At 42.4% G+C, this 16443-nt stretch overlaps 1 pseudogene; it reads left to right on the top strand.

The window, feature by feature from the left end:
* The first annotated feature begins 10228 nt into the window (after nucleotides 1-10228).
* LOC121462439 lies at nucleotides 10229-11514 on the top strand (annotated as a pseudogene).
* Nucleotides 11515-16443: the final 4929 nt, after the last annotated feature.

Below are 16443 nucleotides of genomic sequence, written 5' to 3'. Positions count from 1 at the left end.
TGAAATTTGGATCTAAGGACATGATGCTTTGGAAAGGAGTTTCTTGTTTTGTTTTCACAGAGGGTGAGAGTCTGTGGATCGCTTCTTGCCCAATGTGGTATGATAGACCACGCCCTCCTAAAAGGTTGCTGTGAACACCCTCAAAAAATTGCTTCTCTCAACTGTCAACTGAGATGACCCTGGCATACAGGTTACCCCATGAAGGACCTCATTAACGATGCCCCCATTCAGCAGGAAGCAGTTTGGAGAGAAAAAACTGCGCCCATGTTTCCAAATATGGTTTATAAATGTTCTTTTACATTTAAAGGGGGATATGATAGAGATATGAATAATTCATATTGATATGGATTTTGTTTTAGTGATTTAAATTTAAGGTCAATTTTGTTATATGTATATGTGTTTCTGATCTTGATTAAGGTACTGTGATTGTGTAGTTCATTTAAAAATGTAATGTATAATTAGAAATATAGATTATTAATAGATAATCATAATAGTCAAGTTTGTAGTCATGTTAGTTAAGATTTTCTAGATGTACATAGAAATATTTTAGATAGGCATTCTTCATATCTTTCAAAGATTATAGAATATGGCATTTTAAATGTTTTAATAACTTAGGGTTTTTCATGACAATGAGACACTCTGCTCCTGGCAGCACCAATCTACTTTAAGAAGAAGATGGGCATCGAAGAGGATCCTTAAGGAGTTTGATAGCCATTTGGGCAAGAAACTGCTCTTGCCTCGACTATTGCATAAACTGGACACAGAGAACTCACAGAGAGAGGACTACTGGACTTGCCTAAAGGTGAAATGACCTTTCGGGGTTCCTGATTCATGAAAGAGTCTGTGAGACATTCCGCAGGACCCAACAGAGAGTGACTGAACTGACTTTGAAATGTCCTGCTTCATGGAAATGTCTCTGGATACCATGGGCCTGTAAGCTGAAGATGGATTCCCCAATGGTACAGAGGAACTTTGGGTGACTGTACAGGCAGCGAGATGTCTCTGTCATTTCTAGAGTTTGAAAGTTGCTTACTTTTTGTTTGCTTAGGTAATATTGTATCTTTCTGGAGTCTTTGATGGAGTTAAAGAATAGTTAGTTATAGTTTTCCTTAGTTATGATAAAGATTATTGTAATTTTTACTTGATAACTGTTTTGTTATATGTAATTTTGCTATGTTAAGTTAAAGCCTTCCTTTTTTGTTTAAACAGAAAAAGGGGAAGTGATGTGGGAGTGTCATATCAATCTGTTGATTTCATTGGTTAAGCAATAAAGAAACTGCTTGGCCCTGATAGGTTAAAACATAGGTGGGAGGAGTAAACAGAACAGAATGCTGGGAGGAAGAGGAAGTGAGCTGAGACTCGACAGCTCTGCTCTCTGGAGAGGAGACACTATGCTCCCCTCTTCCGGGCAGATGCGATTCAGCTCTGACCCAGGATGGACAGTAGGCTAGAATCTTCCCAGTAAGTGCACCCTGGGGTGCTACACACATGATTGGAAATGGGCTAGTCCAGGTGTGAGAGTTAGCCGAGAAGAGGCTAGATATAAAGGGTCAAGCAGTGTTTAAAAGAATACAGTGTCCGTGTAATTATTTCAGGGCATAAGCTAGCAGGCAGCCGGGGTGCTGGGGATGCAGCCCCGCCACTCCTTTTACAACAAGTCTTGAAAGAGGGGTGATCATAGGACGGGGAAGGAAAGGGAGAATGGGAGGGTTACAGTGATTAAAGCATCTCTAATGCTTGTGTGAAAATGTCACAGTGGAACCCATTTTTATGAACAGTTACTATATGTTCATAAGAGATGAATGCAACAGGAAAACAATGAAATAAAAATAAATGTCATCACATTATATGAAAGTTCACAAACATTTCTCATATATAAACACATATTTGTGAGCTAGTCTTTTCTCTGTAAATAATAATCTAGTATCATTTTTTGAAGAAAGAGGAAAATAAGAAAGGATATGAGGAGGAAGAAGTATAGAAAGAGAGGAAAGAAGCAGAGAAAGTTTAAAAGTCTAAAGGGATGCTCAATCATGCCACAAGGACCTGTGCTCAACTATGTTCACAGCAGCATCGTTTGCCATAGCCAGAACCTGGAAAAAAACTTAAATGCCCCTCAATCGAAGAATGGATAAGGAAAATGTGGTACATTTACACAATGGAGTACTAAACAGCAGAAAAAAAAAAACCGACATCTTAAATTTTGCTGGAAAATGGAAGGAGCTTGAAAACATCATTTTGAATGAGGTAACCCAGACCCAGACAGAAAATTATCACATGTACTCTCTCATAAATGGTTTTTAAACATAAAGCAAAGAAAATCAGCCTACAAACAACAATCCCAGAGAACCTAGACAACAATGAAGACCCTAAAAGAGACATACATAGATCTAATCTACATGGGAAGTAGAAAAAGACAAGATCTCCTGAGTAAATTGGGAGCATGGGGACCTTGGGAAGAGGTTGAAGGGGAGGGGAGAGACAGGCAGGGAAGCAGAGAAAAATGTAGAGCTCAATAAAAATCAGTAAAATTTAAAACATAAAGGAGACTGGAGGCCACTTCAAGTCTGGCATTATTTACTAGGTGACTTGTTATTTTAGAGCCTTCTAGACCAGAGAGAAGTGCTCAAATTGATAAGCGCTTAGATACAAGTTCCCGTGACACTGGGGAATTTCAGACCGTTGTAGCTGTAGAAAGTTGGGGACTACAGACAAGATAAAGACAATAAAGTTGAATTCTACCACTCAGAAAAAAAAAAAAGTCTAAAGGGATGTCCAAAACCAAAGTCCTCTTAAAAATAAATAAATAAATAAATAAAAAAAAATAAAAAAATAAAAAAAAATCTTACAATGTAGTCAAATGGGCCTGTCTAAAATCTTTTCCAGACTCACTTACTCATTAGCAGGAAGTAGCACACGTGTGTGGACACACAGATTCTTGACATGGATGAATGTAGTAACAATACATGAAGGATGTCAACTAGGACTGAGGGCTGTTCTCATACTACACACAGCAAGAGATTCAAGTGGCTTAAACTCGCCCTTACTCCTGGCTCCTTTGAGAACAGCAGTTCTACCACCATACACGTTAATTGCTATTGGCAAGTCAGGTGAAGAGAGCATCAGTCAGGAAAGCGATGTCTTGGAGCTCCCGGCAGGACGTTCTTGCATGCATTCACAAGTTTCTATCCATCTTTTTGCTGCAGAGAACTCAACCAACCAATGGTGAAAACAAACTTTTTCCCCTAGATGAACAGGGTTAATACCTTGCCACTCAAGGACATTTACATTTTGTGACTGACCACTTAGCACAATAATAATTAGTAAACGCAGAGGAAAGATCTTAAGAAAAACTTTTTTTTATTTTTATTTTCATTTTATTTTATTTTATTTATTTATTTTTGTTTTTCTTTTTTTCCATTTTTTTTATTGAGAAAAGGAGAAAAAAAAAACAAACAAATTTCCACGTCCTCCCAGCGTCCCATTTCCCTCCCCCTCCTCCCACCCTTCTCCCCCTCCTCCCACCCTTCTCTCTCTCCCCCCACTCCTCTCCCCCTCCCTCTCCAGTCCAAAGAGCAGTCAGGGTTCCCTGCCCTGTGGTAAGTTCTAGGTCCTCCCCTCTCCATCCATTTCTAGGAAGGTGAACATCCAAACTGGCTAGGCTCCCACAAAGCCAGCACATTACGTAGGTTCAAAACCCCGTGCCATTGTCCTTGGCGTCTCATCAGCCCTCATTGTTCGCCATGCTCAGAGAGTCCAGTTTTATCCCATGCTTTTTCGGTCACAGTCCAGCTGGCCTTGGTGAGCTCCCAATAGATCAGCTCCACTGTCTCAGTGGGTGGGTGCACCCCTCGTGGTCCCGACTTCTTTGCTCATGTTCTCCCTCCTTCTGCTCCTCATTGGGACCTTGGGAGCTCAGTCCAGTGCTCCAGTGTGGGTCTCTGTCTCTATCTCCATCCATCACCAGATGAAGGTTCTATGATGATATGCAAGATATACGTCAGTATTGCTCTAGGATAGGGTCATTTCAGGTTCCCTATCCTCAGCTGCCCAAGGAACTAACTGGGGACCTCAGCTTGGGCAACTTTGAGATATCATCTTACACCTGTCAGAATGGCTAAAATAAAAAACTCCAATGATAGCCTTTGCTGGAGAGGCTGTGGAGGAAGGGGTACCCTCATCCATTGCTGGTGGGAATGCAATCTTGTGCAACCACTTTGGAAATCGGTGTTTCGGTTTCTCAGGAAATTCGGGATCAACCTACCCCTGGACCCAGCAATAACACTCCTGGGAATATACCCAAGAGATGCTCTATCATATGACAAAAGCATTTGTTCAACTATATATATATATATAGTTCATATATATATATATGAACTATATATATATATATATATATATGTTCATAGCAGTATTATTTGTAATAGCCAGAACCTGGAAACAACCTAGATGCCCTTCAATGGAAGAATGGATGAAGAAAGTGTGGAATATCTACACATTAGAGTACTACAACTGTGGTAAAAAACAATGACTTCTCAAATTTTGCATGCAAATGGATGGAAATAGAAAACACTATCCTGAGTGAAGTAACCCAGACCCAAAAAGATGAATATGGGATGTACTCACTCATAATTGGTTTCTAGCCATAAACAAGGGTCACGGAGTCTACTATTGGTGATCCCAAAGAAGCTAAGTAAGAAGGTGAACCAAAGGAAAAACATATAGTTGTCCTCTTGGCTATGGGAAGTAGACAAAATTGCCGGGGAGAAAATTGAGATCTTGGGGGTGGGGTGGGATGGGGGTAAGGGGAGATGGGGAGAGAAAAGGGAGAAGGGGAGAATGGGGGGAACTTGGGGAAAAAGGAGGATTGGGATAAAAGAAAAACTTTTTAAAAATAGGCTCAGGGTCGGACTGATGGCTCAGCAGTTAAGAGCACTGCCTGCTCTTCCAAAGGTCCTGCGTTCAATTCCCAGAAACTGCATGGTGGCTCACAACCATCAATAATGAGATCTGGTGCCCTCTTTTAGTCTGCAGGCGGAACACCATATATATAATAAATAAATCCTAAAGAAAAAAGAAAACTAGGCTCACATTTGCATCGCCATAAAGCATACTTTCTAATCTCGGAGTAGTAACAATTTTCTTTGGGGCTCATCAGGGTGCATCCAGCATTGAGTTAGCAAAGCTAAGTTCCTGGCAATGCACTGACTGGTGGTGGAACACAGTCCCTGAACTTTAAAAGTTCAAGTGTGATGGAGCTTTGAACCAAATGCCGTCTAAGGTACACTTGACTTTAAAATGTTGTTTCACAGAATTCCTTTAAAAAAAAAAAGTTGTGATCAGCAAAAGTAGAAGTCAAATGTTTTGCATTACACAGAATCAGAGATTAGATAATTTGGTAGGCCTGGTATAAGCGAGATGTGTTGTTATTAGCAAGCCAGGGTGTTCCAGGCATAAATCCTTGAAGAGTAATTACATCATAAGTGATTTCTTACAGCTGTAAAATTGTCATTGAAATTTTTAGAGCCAGATTTATACCACTCAGGTTTGAGGGCTTGACCTATCAAACAGTGAGGTTGTTTTCAAGCAGGGCTGGTTTCAACATTTCCCCTTTCTCTTTCCGCTCTTAGAAGCAATAGCACACTGAAAATGAACCTTTCGTTTTTCTCATCTGTCAAACAAGTATAATCACAATTAGAGTCCTGCAGAGACAGTTTGAGAATTTAATGAGATAGAACATGTGAAATGCTTTGTGTGATGTCCACCAACAGCATTCAATGAATATTCTATCACTTTTCTTAAACGGAGGAATATTTGCCTGAAGATACAGATATTTATCAGATGGACATATTGTTTTGAACAGGGTTCTTCAAGAAACAGATTCAGAGACTGTGCATACGCACCAGTTTTACCATAGGGTATCCTCTGGATTGGTATTTACTTATTTTGGAAAGTAAAGGAGATATATTTGAACAGAGATGGAAACAGCACCAGAAACAAAGCCTGGCTCCAAACCTGGAATTATTCTTCACAGATGCATACCAACAATGAATGGTACAAACCGTCCCCACTCAAGGAATATGACCAAAGAAGATGTTGGAATCTTTGGTTGGCATGTGGCAGGTTGGAGAGCTGAGGGAAATGGTAGCTAGATCAAGTTCAGTAAGTGGAAACTGTGATCACTCCACGGTCATTAGTTTTGTGGACGGGTCAGAGGAATGCCTGATAAATCAGATATGGCCTCTTACAGCAGAATGGTACTAGGTCTGTGCAATTTAATTGAATCTAACAGAAGTGAGAGCCCAAGAGCAACTCTATCTATCTAGGATCCTGAGCATCTCTCAATGAGATGTTCTGCTCCTCCTGGGGTCCTTTGATACATGTACACTTATTTAGGTGACACATTAATTCTCCATTACAGAAGTCATGGCATTGTTCTAAAAGCCTAGAAGACTGGGTTATAATTCCAGTTTCGGCCTGGTCATCAACTCTACCCAGTACCTCTCCACCCCTTAGAGCATAAAAGGTCAGATGGTTTATTTGTCTCTCATGGAGCATATAGCGTCGTATGATTCAAAGATCAGTGCTGTGAGACCAGAGCTGCCTACTGTGAACCCAAGTCAAAGCTGCAAGCCTTTCACCTCACCTGGAATGTAATATGGAGTGAGTTTCCTCCAAACTCTCACAAGGTCTGTCTGCTATTTTAATTTCTGAATTGTGGGAAAGAAGAGATGCAATCATTTGCCCGTTCATTTTGGATGGCTTGTGTTGGTATGCCACAGACAACTTAGCCCCTCCATTGATGCAATGCAGCCTTCAGGATGATAAAGCAGGTTTTATTTTTTCAGTTTCCGGGATTCATGTGTCTAGCTAAATTATTTACATTCGAATGCTCATCTGCATGCAATAACATGAGTATCGTTACACCAGTGCCATGCTCCATGAACTATCCACATGGACCAGCTTCTTAGGAATACCATATTACAGAAAATGAGACTGAGAGTGTTCATACCACTTTCCATCCACAGTGGGTGTGAACCAGGTTATAGATTTTTTTTTAATAGGAATGGATGGAATACATTTTCCAACGGCGGTATCCCATGTGTCTGAGACCTGCGAATTTGCTTTCATAAGCATACTACATCTGGCAGAGGTTGAGCAGACCATTGTCATTCCCTAGGATATGTTTCATTTCCATTGGGTACAAAATGAGAAATTGAATGGTCATCTAACATGGTTCTCACCCTTGTATCCTTCACAATTTTAAAAATGTCACAAATTGTCATTTTATTTATTGTGGCTTTTAAAAACTATGAATGCTGCAATATTACTCGTTTAAATTTAAATATATCGGATTGTGGTATGTTTCATTGGTTCCCACTTGGCCTCTCTCACTACTCAGACCTACAAACCATGGCCATAATGTAGAACTTCCACCAGCTCCAAGGTGTATCATTCCAACCATATATGCAGGCCTAGAGAACTGGCTGCTAGAGGCTCCCTGTGGACCACTCTGGTCCAGGATCCTGTTATCACATGGCCCCCATATACTGACATATGAGGTCCAAGATGACACTTTATGTTGCCTGCTATTTGTGTGGATTCTGATGACTGACCTATTTGTTTATTTTCTTTTCTCTAAGACTACCCAAATAAATGACATCAGACCCACTTACAAAGTCCTAGAAGAGCCATTTTGGTATATGACTGCTATAGAAAAGCAGGCCAGAAACCAGGAAGCTTCTCAACAAGTAGTCTCATGGCACATCACCCTCCTCCTCCTAGGTCTCCCTTCCCTCTGTCCCCAAATGGGACCAAGGCCATCAATGCCTTCTGCTGCCCCCTCCCTCACAGCAAGGACTGCCCGCTTGTACAAGCCCCCTCACTCCCCTCCCACACCTAGCCTTGGAGTGGACTCAAGAGTTCTTACCCACTGTTATAAACACGGTTTCTCCTGGAATCATCTTGGGAACAGTATTGCTCACTTAGCATGCCAAGTTCTCTGTGTGTCTTACTAATTTTTGCTATGTGTTTCCTCAGCAACTCTCTCACTTCTAGTTCCTTCAGAATGTCCAAAACCCTCTCTGAATTCCCAGCATCACACCAAGCTAGTGACACATTCATATTATCTCCAAAGGTTCCTGCCAGTTTCATTAATTCGGTGTTATGATTTTCTTTCCCACAAAAAAAAAAAAACTGCTCCTTTAGCCAACCTCATATCCCATTTTGTGCCTTAAACAAGAACTTCAGATGTCATCCTTTAGCAGAAGAAGTGAGTTGCTTCTGTGGTCCAGGATTATTCAAAGGGATCTGTAGACTTGGGTGTCAATTGTATCCATCCAGATGTCTTCATCCCATGCCTGATGAAGGCACTGATCTTGCAAGAGAATGAAACTTCAGCCATTTCTGCAACTCAGTTACACTGATCACTCAATGCTGGGAAGGGTCTTCAGTATTTTCTATTCCCTGGACAGAGGTACTCATTCAAAATCTTCAACAGAGGATTTCCTGTGTTCAAAACAAGCCTTTACCTGGTGATAAATTACCCCCAAACCTCCCTATCCACTTTTGTATTCTTATGCAAATTGTCCCCAGAAAATCCAAAATCTTTATAATTACTGCCATTTCAAAGTCCCCTAATATCTCAGGTACTGCTTTTACCAAGTCTTTGCACCAGTATAAGCTTTTGGCTTATTACCAGTTATGGGTGCTTTTATTTTCATATTTATTTTTTATATATACGTGTATATACCTAACTATATGTGCACCACCATGTGAAGATCCCTGAGAGGCTAAAGAGAATGTTGGATCCTCTGGAATTAGAGTTGCAGAGATTGTAAGCCAGCTGATGTTGATGCTGGGAGCTAAATTAGGTCCTTCGCAAGAACAGCAAGTGCTCTTAATTGCTGTGCTCTCTCTCCAGCTCCAACCAGTGACCATCTAAACAAGTCAGTCTCCTATTAGAAACCATCCATGCCTTTCAACAATGACTGGGCCTTACTGTAGCTTTGCCTCCTCATATAATTCTTAATATTAATAGTTCAGGAGCAGACTCTGGGGTGCATCTAGCTGCAGAAAGTTTATTGAAAGGTATCTTCAGGGCTTACACTAGTAGATTCCTCCTGTGAGCAGCTCCAGATCCAGAACTTAGCAGAGTTGCACTAACTTTAGACAGGAAACTAAAACTTTTATAGACCTGAATTGACCAGCCATTGGTTGTGGGCCACTCCTGGAAAGGATTTTTGAATTTGACAGTTCTGTTTAGCTAAACCAGGAGGTCTCAACCCACTCCACAGGGGCCAGCTGTCAGATATTTACACTGTTATTCACAACAATAGCAAAATTACAGTTATGAAGTAACAATGAAAATAATTTTGTGGATGGGGTCGCCATCACATAAGGAACTGTATTTAAAAATCACAGCATTGGGAAGGTTGCGAACCACTGCTCTTGAAGAAAGTCATGGAAAGAAACCCAGCTGAGACTTGCCCCTACCAAACTCTCTGCATCTGGGGAAAATCACTGCTCCTGTTCTAAAGATGGGAATGGTACCATAGCATCCAGTATATTTAACTTATCTTGATGATAGGCAGAACTACAGCCCTTGGAAGAGATTCACACACTGAACATCACAAGCTATTATTACGTTACTCCACATGGCAGACAACTGTAAATATGATTAAGGACCATGGACAGGGGCAGTTGTTCTGGATTATCGGTCTGAGCCAAATTTCATCATGTGCATTCTTAAATGTTTTCTTTCTTCATGTGCACTGGAGTCAAGAAGAGATCAGACTATAGAAGTCTGATCAGAGAGATGGAAGACAGCTACCCTGGAAAAAAGTGAAAGAGGCCACAAGCCTAAGATGTGAGCACACTCAAAGAACTTGTTTTCCTACTTCAAAGATCTGGATTAAATGTAGTTCTTCCTTCTTCAAATTAAGGGAAAAAGAAAGAAAGAAAGAAAGAAAGAAAGAAAGAAAGAAAGAAAGAAGAAAAGAAAGAAAGAAAGAAAGAAAGAAAGAAAGAAAGAAAATCCCAGGTATACCCTCCATGTTTGGGTTTTAGTTCCAGATATAGCCAAGTTCACAACCAAGAAAAGCCATCGTGAGTTCAGGAACAGGATGATGTACATGACTCTCCTAATTACTCTTCATGGTGTCTGGAGAAACCTTTGTCCTTTTCCTGCATGCCAACCCAATGGTCAGAAACTCACCATGTCATTCTCAAGATCCAAGCCAGAGAGATCCTTGATTTCCATGGAATCACACTGTTGAGTTGATCTCTACACCTCGAACAGACTCTTCCAAGCTGCCGTGCCCAGTGGTGCCTTCACTGGCATCTATGAGCCCTAGAACTCCATGACAGTGATAAGATGTGCTACATGGGTGTCTCAAAGGCTGCTGAACATGTCAGCAAAACTATGACACCTGCTTTGGTTAGCAAGAAACTATTGTAGAAGAGAAGATCGAAAAACTGATGGTTGAAATGGATGGTTCTGAAAATAAATCTAAATTTGGCACAGATGACATCCTGGGTGGGTCCCTGGCTGTCTGCAAAGCTGGTACTGCAGAAAAGGGGGTACCCTTTTACTGTCATATCACTGACTTGACTGGCAACCCTGAAGTCATCCTGCTGGTCCCAGCTTTTAATGTGTTCAACAGTGGTTTGCATGCTGTCAACAAGTTGGTCATGCAGGAGGAGTTCATGTCCTCCCTGTGAGGATGTCCAGTTTCTGGGAAGCCATGGGCATTGAGGCAGAGGTTTATCACAACCTAAAGAATGTCATGAAGGAAAAATACAGGAAGGATGCCATCAATATGGGTGATGAGAGTGGGTTTGCGCCTAACATCCTAGAGAATAAAGAAGCTCTGGGATTTCTGAAGAACACAATTGGGAAGGCTGGTTACTCTGATCAGATTGTCACTGGCATGGACCTGGCTGCCTCTGAGTTCTTCAGGTCTGGCAAGTAGGACCTGGACTTCAAGTCTCCTGATGACTCTAGCAGGTAGGTCCATCACACCCAACCAGCTGGCTAACCTGTATAAGTCCTTCATCTAGGAGTGTCCACGGGTGCCCATTGAGGACCCCTTTGACCAGGATGACTGGGAAGCCTGGAAGAAGTTCACAGTTAGTTCAGGCAACTGGGTGGTTGGGGATGATCTCAGAGTAGCCAACTCAAAAAGGATTGATTGCCAAGGCTGTCAGTGAGAAGTCCCGCAGTTGCCTCCTACTTAAAGTGAACTAGATTAGCTCTGTGGCTCCATCTTTGCAGGTGTGTAAGCTGTCCCCATTCAATGGTTGGGGTGTCATGGTGTCCCATCACTCTGGGGAGACTGAGAATACTATCATCGCTGAACTGGAGGTGGAGCTCTGCATGGATAGATCAAAAGTGGTACCCCTTGCTGATCTGAGCACCTGGCCAAGTACAATCACATCATCAGAATAAAGGAAAAGCTGAGCAGCAAGGCCAAGTTTGTCAGCAGGTCCTTCAGGAACCCCCTGGCCAAGTAAAGTGTGGGTGGAGATCCCTGGAGTCAGCACGTGCTTTTACACAGGTATGAATTATCAATTTATTCAGGTAGAGCAGGGTATTTCACTCTTTGCCCCACTGGCACTTGGGGACACACTTGTCTGTTGTGACAACCTATTCTGCACATTGCAGAATTGCTGTCTGCTTTCCATTATGTTCCCAAGATATATCACTAGCATCCTTCCCTTTCTCCCCAACCACAGTGGTCAGCTTGGCTGGACTGAAAAGATGCCTCTGGGTCTGTCTGCGAGAGCTTCTCTAGAGAGTAATGACAGGTCAAACAATAGAAGTGAAAGACCCATGCTGAATGTGGGTGGCACCATCCAGTGGACTGGGACCTTGGATGGAATACAAATGGAAGATGAGGAGTCCAGGGAGCAAATGTTCCATTCTACTCTTCTAGAAAACCCCAATTAACAAAAATAATCAATAAAAATATCTTCAGGTATTGGGAAATATTCCCCAGAGGAGACAGTTGGAACTATTTGAATATGTCCAGTATTGGAACAAAAACAGAATTGCAGATCATAGGACTAGTAAGAGCCTTAGACACTATTCAGCACTGTAGTCTAACTTTAAAACATGGGATGCACATCTCAAGGAAGTAATGTTCCTTGTCCACATCCCACTACTTGGTGGCATGTTCCACAGTTATATACCAGTCTGCCATCTCCCTGGACTTCTGGAATAGAAACTGCTTCTAATTAGCGTACTGGGCTCCATTCACATATGCAGACAAATCAAATAAAGCACAGGAAGTTGACCCAGTTTTCTTCTCCTTTCAAGTATTTAAAGTTTCCTTCTTCAGAACTTTTGTGGCTAAATTGCTGCTAATGGTGGTTGTCAGGGAAGCGTTTCTGCTAATTAGCATTCAGGACATGACAGAGATATACAGAAGAGGTGGTTCCCCTAACATCCACCTCCCTCCTTTCCTTGAAGTGAAAAGCCTGTTACTCGGTGTGCTCTGAGACACAGGGGGCTCAGCAGTCCCTCCTTTCTGGACAATAGGTCATTCCTAAAACTGCCTCTGAGAGTCCTTCATCAATAAGCCCATCAGTTGCCCGGGGTTGGTTTGTTTTGTTAATTTGCAGTTCTATTTTTCACTGCACAGAAAAGTAAGATCAATAGCAACCATAGGGATTTCTAGGCAGCTCCACACTCGGCTCTTCCTTGCATCTGAAAGCATAACGATGTCAGCAGAATTAATTAAATTGCCATCACCGTGTCTCTCTCATCCATCACTCACTCATACACTCCCGTGTTAACACACACTGAAATCAGCAGACTACACATTTACATCTGCACCCACCTACGCATGAAGGAAAATATGCTAATTTTTTTTTCATTTGTGTCTGTGAGTTTCGATCACCTGAAAGCATATTTAAAGCGTACAGCAACCGTGAGACAACTCGGCTTTCGCAAAATGCCAAACACAGAACAACTTGAGGAGTCTTTGTCAGCCCCCTGAAAACATGGCTCTATTAAATGATGAATCAATACCTAATCAAACTTTGATCTATAAAGTCAAGGAGAGTGGGATACTATATCCCAATTAATTTGTGTGGTATGGCCAAGCTGAAACCAGGAAAGGGTTGAAACCCTGAGGAAGGAACAGCACTACCCAATAATAAGATAAAGTGGCGTTTGACCCAGAAAATCCATTCATTTGACCAGTCAGCAGGGCAGGAAGGCATGAGGCAGTAGAGGCATGGCCAGTATAGTAGCCATGGAAGAGTATAGCGATGAACAGCAGGTTAGTGCAGGTATGGTTAGCAGGGCAAAGAGGCATGAGGGGTGTAGGTATGGCCCTCATAGAAGGGGTGACTGGGGGTGTATAGGTATGGACTTTAGGGTAGGAAGGCATGGGGGAGTGTGCATGTGGCTAGCACCAGAGGGACACATTGAGAGTGCAAATTTGAAGTTTCTGGCATCCAGCTGAATCTTTATCAGAATTCCCTTGATCCTTACTCTGTTTTCATGACAGAAAGGACACCCATAAACTGAGATTCTGCATGATTTATAATGAGGCTGGCAAACTCAGATTGCAGCCACGACCATCACAATTCCTGACTTCCATGTATTGTCGTCTTAAAACTCCCTTACATAGTGATCCAGTCAGGAGTCCACCACTCTTCCTGGATATCAAAAACGTGCATAGTGGAGCCTGGATGTTCCTTTACTTCTCCTGACAACACAAAATCAATCTTTGAGCTTCACCCCAAGTCCCACTTCTCAGCCTGTGGCTCACAGGTTTGCAGCCGCTGAATGGAATCCCACATGACCTCACGGAATAGAGCATCCCCCTTTTATGAGACCTAACTTCTGCTTTGAACTTCAGGCAGACAATGCATATTCTCTTTGCAAAGAATAACTAATATAAGACTCCAAACCATTATTTGCTTTCTGCGTCTATGAGGCAAAGTAGTGCTAGTTAATATATGTTGGTCATTAGCAATATGGCTGTAATTATGGTAAATATTTCCCAATTTCTTGTCCTTTGACATCCAGAACAATTTCATAGCATAGGTATTACCATTATTCTCATTTAAAATATGAGAAGCTTAGGCCATATTTGCCCAAGGGCAAGCAAATTATCTCTAGTCCCTCATTTCATTGGCCATCATCAGTAGGAGTAATGGAAACAGAGCTGGGTCTACCCACACACAGGAAGCACCAGAGCCACAGACATTAAACAGCCCACATTTCCCACAGTTTAGGAAACAAAATCCAAACAGCTATGGTGTTTCTTCTATGGCCAGGGAGCTAGGAAGCTGTGTATAGGTCCTCCTGTCTGCTTGCAATCACTTCCGGTGCCTGGTCTTTCTACCTTCCCATCCTATCAATCTGCAATTGATAGAGATCCATCCCTTCCTTCTCTTCCTGCTCCCATGTTCTCAACATTGATGCAGTAACCGCCTTCAGTGATGGAGAGGATTTAGAATCGCCTGACGGGTGGGATAAAGGAAATAAAGACTGAATTTAGGACCTGAAAACTGCCCTCAATAAACAGGATAAGATTTTTTTTTTCTAAAGGCACACTAAAAAATAGACTGTCTTTACAAAACGCTGCTCTTCTTCACCCCCAGGAACTTCAGAGATTTCCAGGATACAAGTCTGACAACTCAAATTGGGGACAGTCTCATATAAGCCTAGCAACCCCGACAGGTCCCCAGATTCTCCTTCAGTGTGTGGACCCAGGATTAGTACGGGAAAGCTTTCTCCATGCTTTGCCCTTTGCTGTCTTTTGTGCTTGGGCAACTGAGCTTTCATCTTTAGCAAATTGAGGCGAGACCCACAGGCTCCCTAGGCGGGAACAATAGCAGCCAGAGGACAAATGTCGAGGCGGCCTACCACGTGACGAGCTTCGCGGTTCACTTTTCTTCATTTTGGAAGAAAAACTATTTTTAAAATCACCCAAGCTGCTGTCAGGGAGCCTGGCAGGATGATAGATAGCAGGAGTCATCTTCATGGGGGTGATCTCAGCAAACGCTTTCTTTTTCAAGTAAATGTGAGAGGTGAGAACTTTCGAGAGGTCCCTGAGCTTCCCCTGGGGGCGGCGGGGAGGGAGCAGTCAACTCATTTCTTCAGCAATATGGGGCTGGTCTTGGTCCACATGAACCTCCCTTGTTGCTGGAAAGGCTCGCTCATTAACATATCAAAACTCATCTGGTCCCTTCCCTCATCTCATTGAGGGAATGCTTTCTGCAGCTTCCCCCAGGCCGCTCTTGGCTTTGGCTCCATTCTTAGCCGGCCCTGTTTCCCATCTTTTTTTCTGGTGGACTCCAGGTGTTGCTGTCTGTTAGAACACATGTCTGGTAACCACAGAGTGGCCAGGCTTAAATAAGAACCAAGACTGCTCTCGTTTATCTCCTCGCAGACAGTGCAATTTGTCAAACTCAAAAATGCCCATCGGTGTAAAGGATTTAGGGAAAGCAGAGGATTGAGTGAGTAACAAGAGACTGGGGTGTCAGATGAGCCTTTGAAGCAAACTGCTTAGATCAATCAACTGCAAGACATGACCGGCGCCCTCCTCCACCCTGAGCAGAACAGCGCAGACTCCTCTCTCGCAATTCCACAAAGGAGGCAGGCCGGTGCATCGCATCCAAAGAAAAGCAGACACAAAGTCGTTCAACTTTTCGAAGGAAAGTTTCGATTTATAGCCAAACTGAATGCTCTGTGGTTTGAGATCATGACTCCAAAGACAAAATATTCCTGACTCTGCCCCGAATGTCCAACCTGGAGGCATTTGGATCTAAACTCCAAAGATGTATAAATCAGTTTCATGTTACTTGTAACATTATATCTGAAATCATCAGTTAATAAGAGATAGGGTTTATTTTGTTTCTCAGGTTCAGAGGTTTATGTCCAGGACAGCTGACTCCTCTGCTGCTCACAGCCTTGGGTAGCACAGACACATGTCATAAGAAGCACGAGGCAGAAGTCAGTGGACCTCATGGTATCTGAAAGCAGAGACAGCTAGGAGCATTGGCTTGAAGATCACCTTCAGGATACAATTTCATGCTCTACCTTCTCACTAAGCCCAATATCTTAAAAGTTTAGGTCTTTCCCTATGACTCAGCAGGCTACAGAAGAAGCATTTAATAAATGGGCCTCTGGGAGACACTAAGCCAAACTACAGCAGTGAAGTCGCCATCAAGATACCAATAAACATTTTCCCATGGAGTACAACTTGCTTGTCTCCTGGTCACTGTACTCTCCCTGATGTCTAAGTGACTCAGTTAAATGTTTTTTTCCGAAGTATACTCCTCAATACATTGAAGCCTGTGGGGGACAATGGGACAAAATTCCCATCAAACTTGCACTTGTCATTGTAGACTCACAGCTAAACTACATTGCCAAGACTCCCTTGCAATTAAAACCCTAAGACAGAACTTATCCAAAAGGGGAAT

The sequence above is a fragment of the Microtus oregoni genome, unplaced genomic scaffold (genome assembly GCF_018167655.1).
Source record: "Microtus oregoni isolate MIOR12 unplaced genomic scaffold, Mior012 000024F_ref0000369, whole genome shotgun sequence".
Taxonomy (NCBI): domain Eukaryota; kingdom Metazoa; phylum Chordata; class Mammalia; order Rodentia; family Cricetidae; genus Microtus; species Microtus oregoni.
This window is presented reverse-complemented; position numbering and strand designations above follow the sequence as displayed.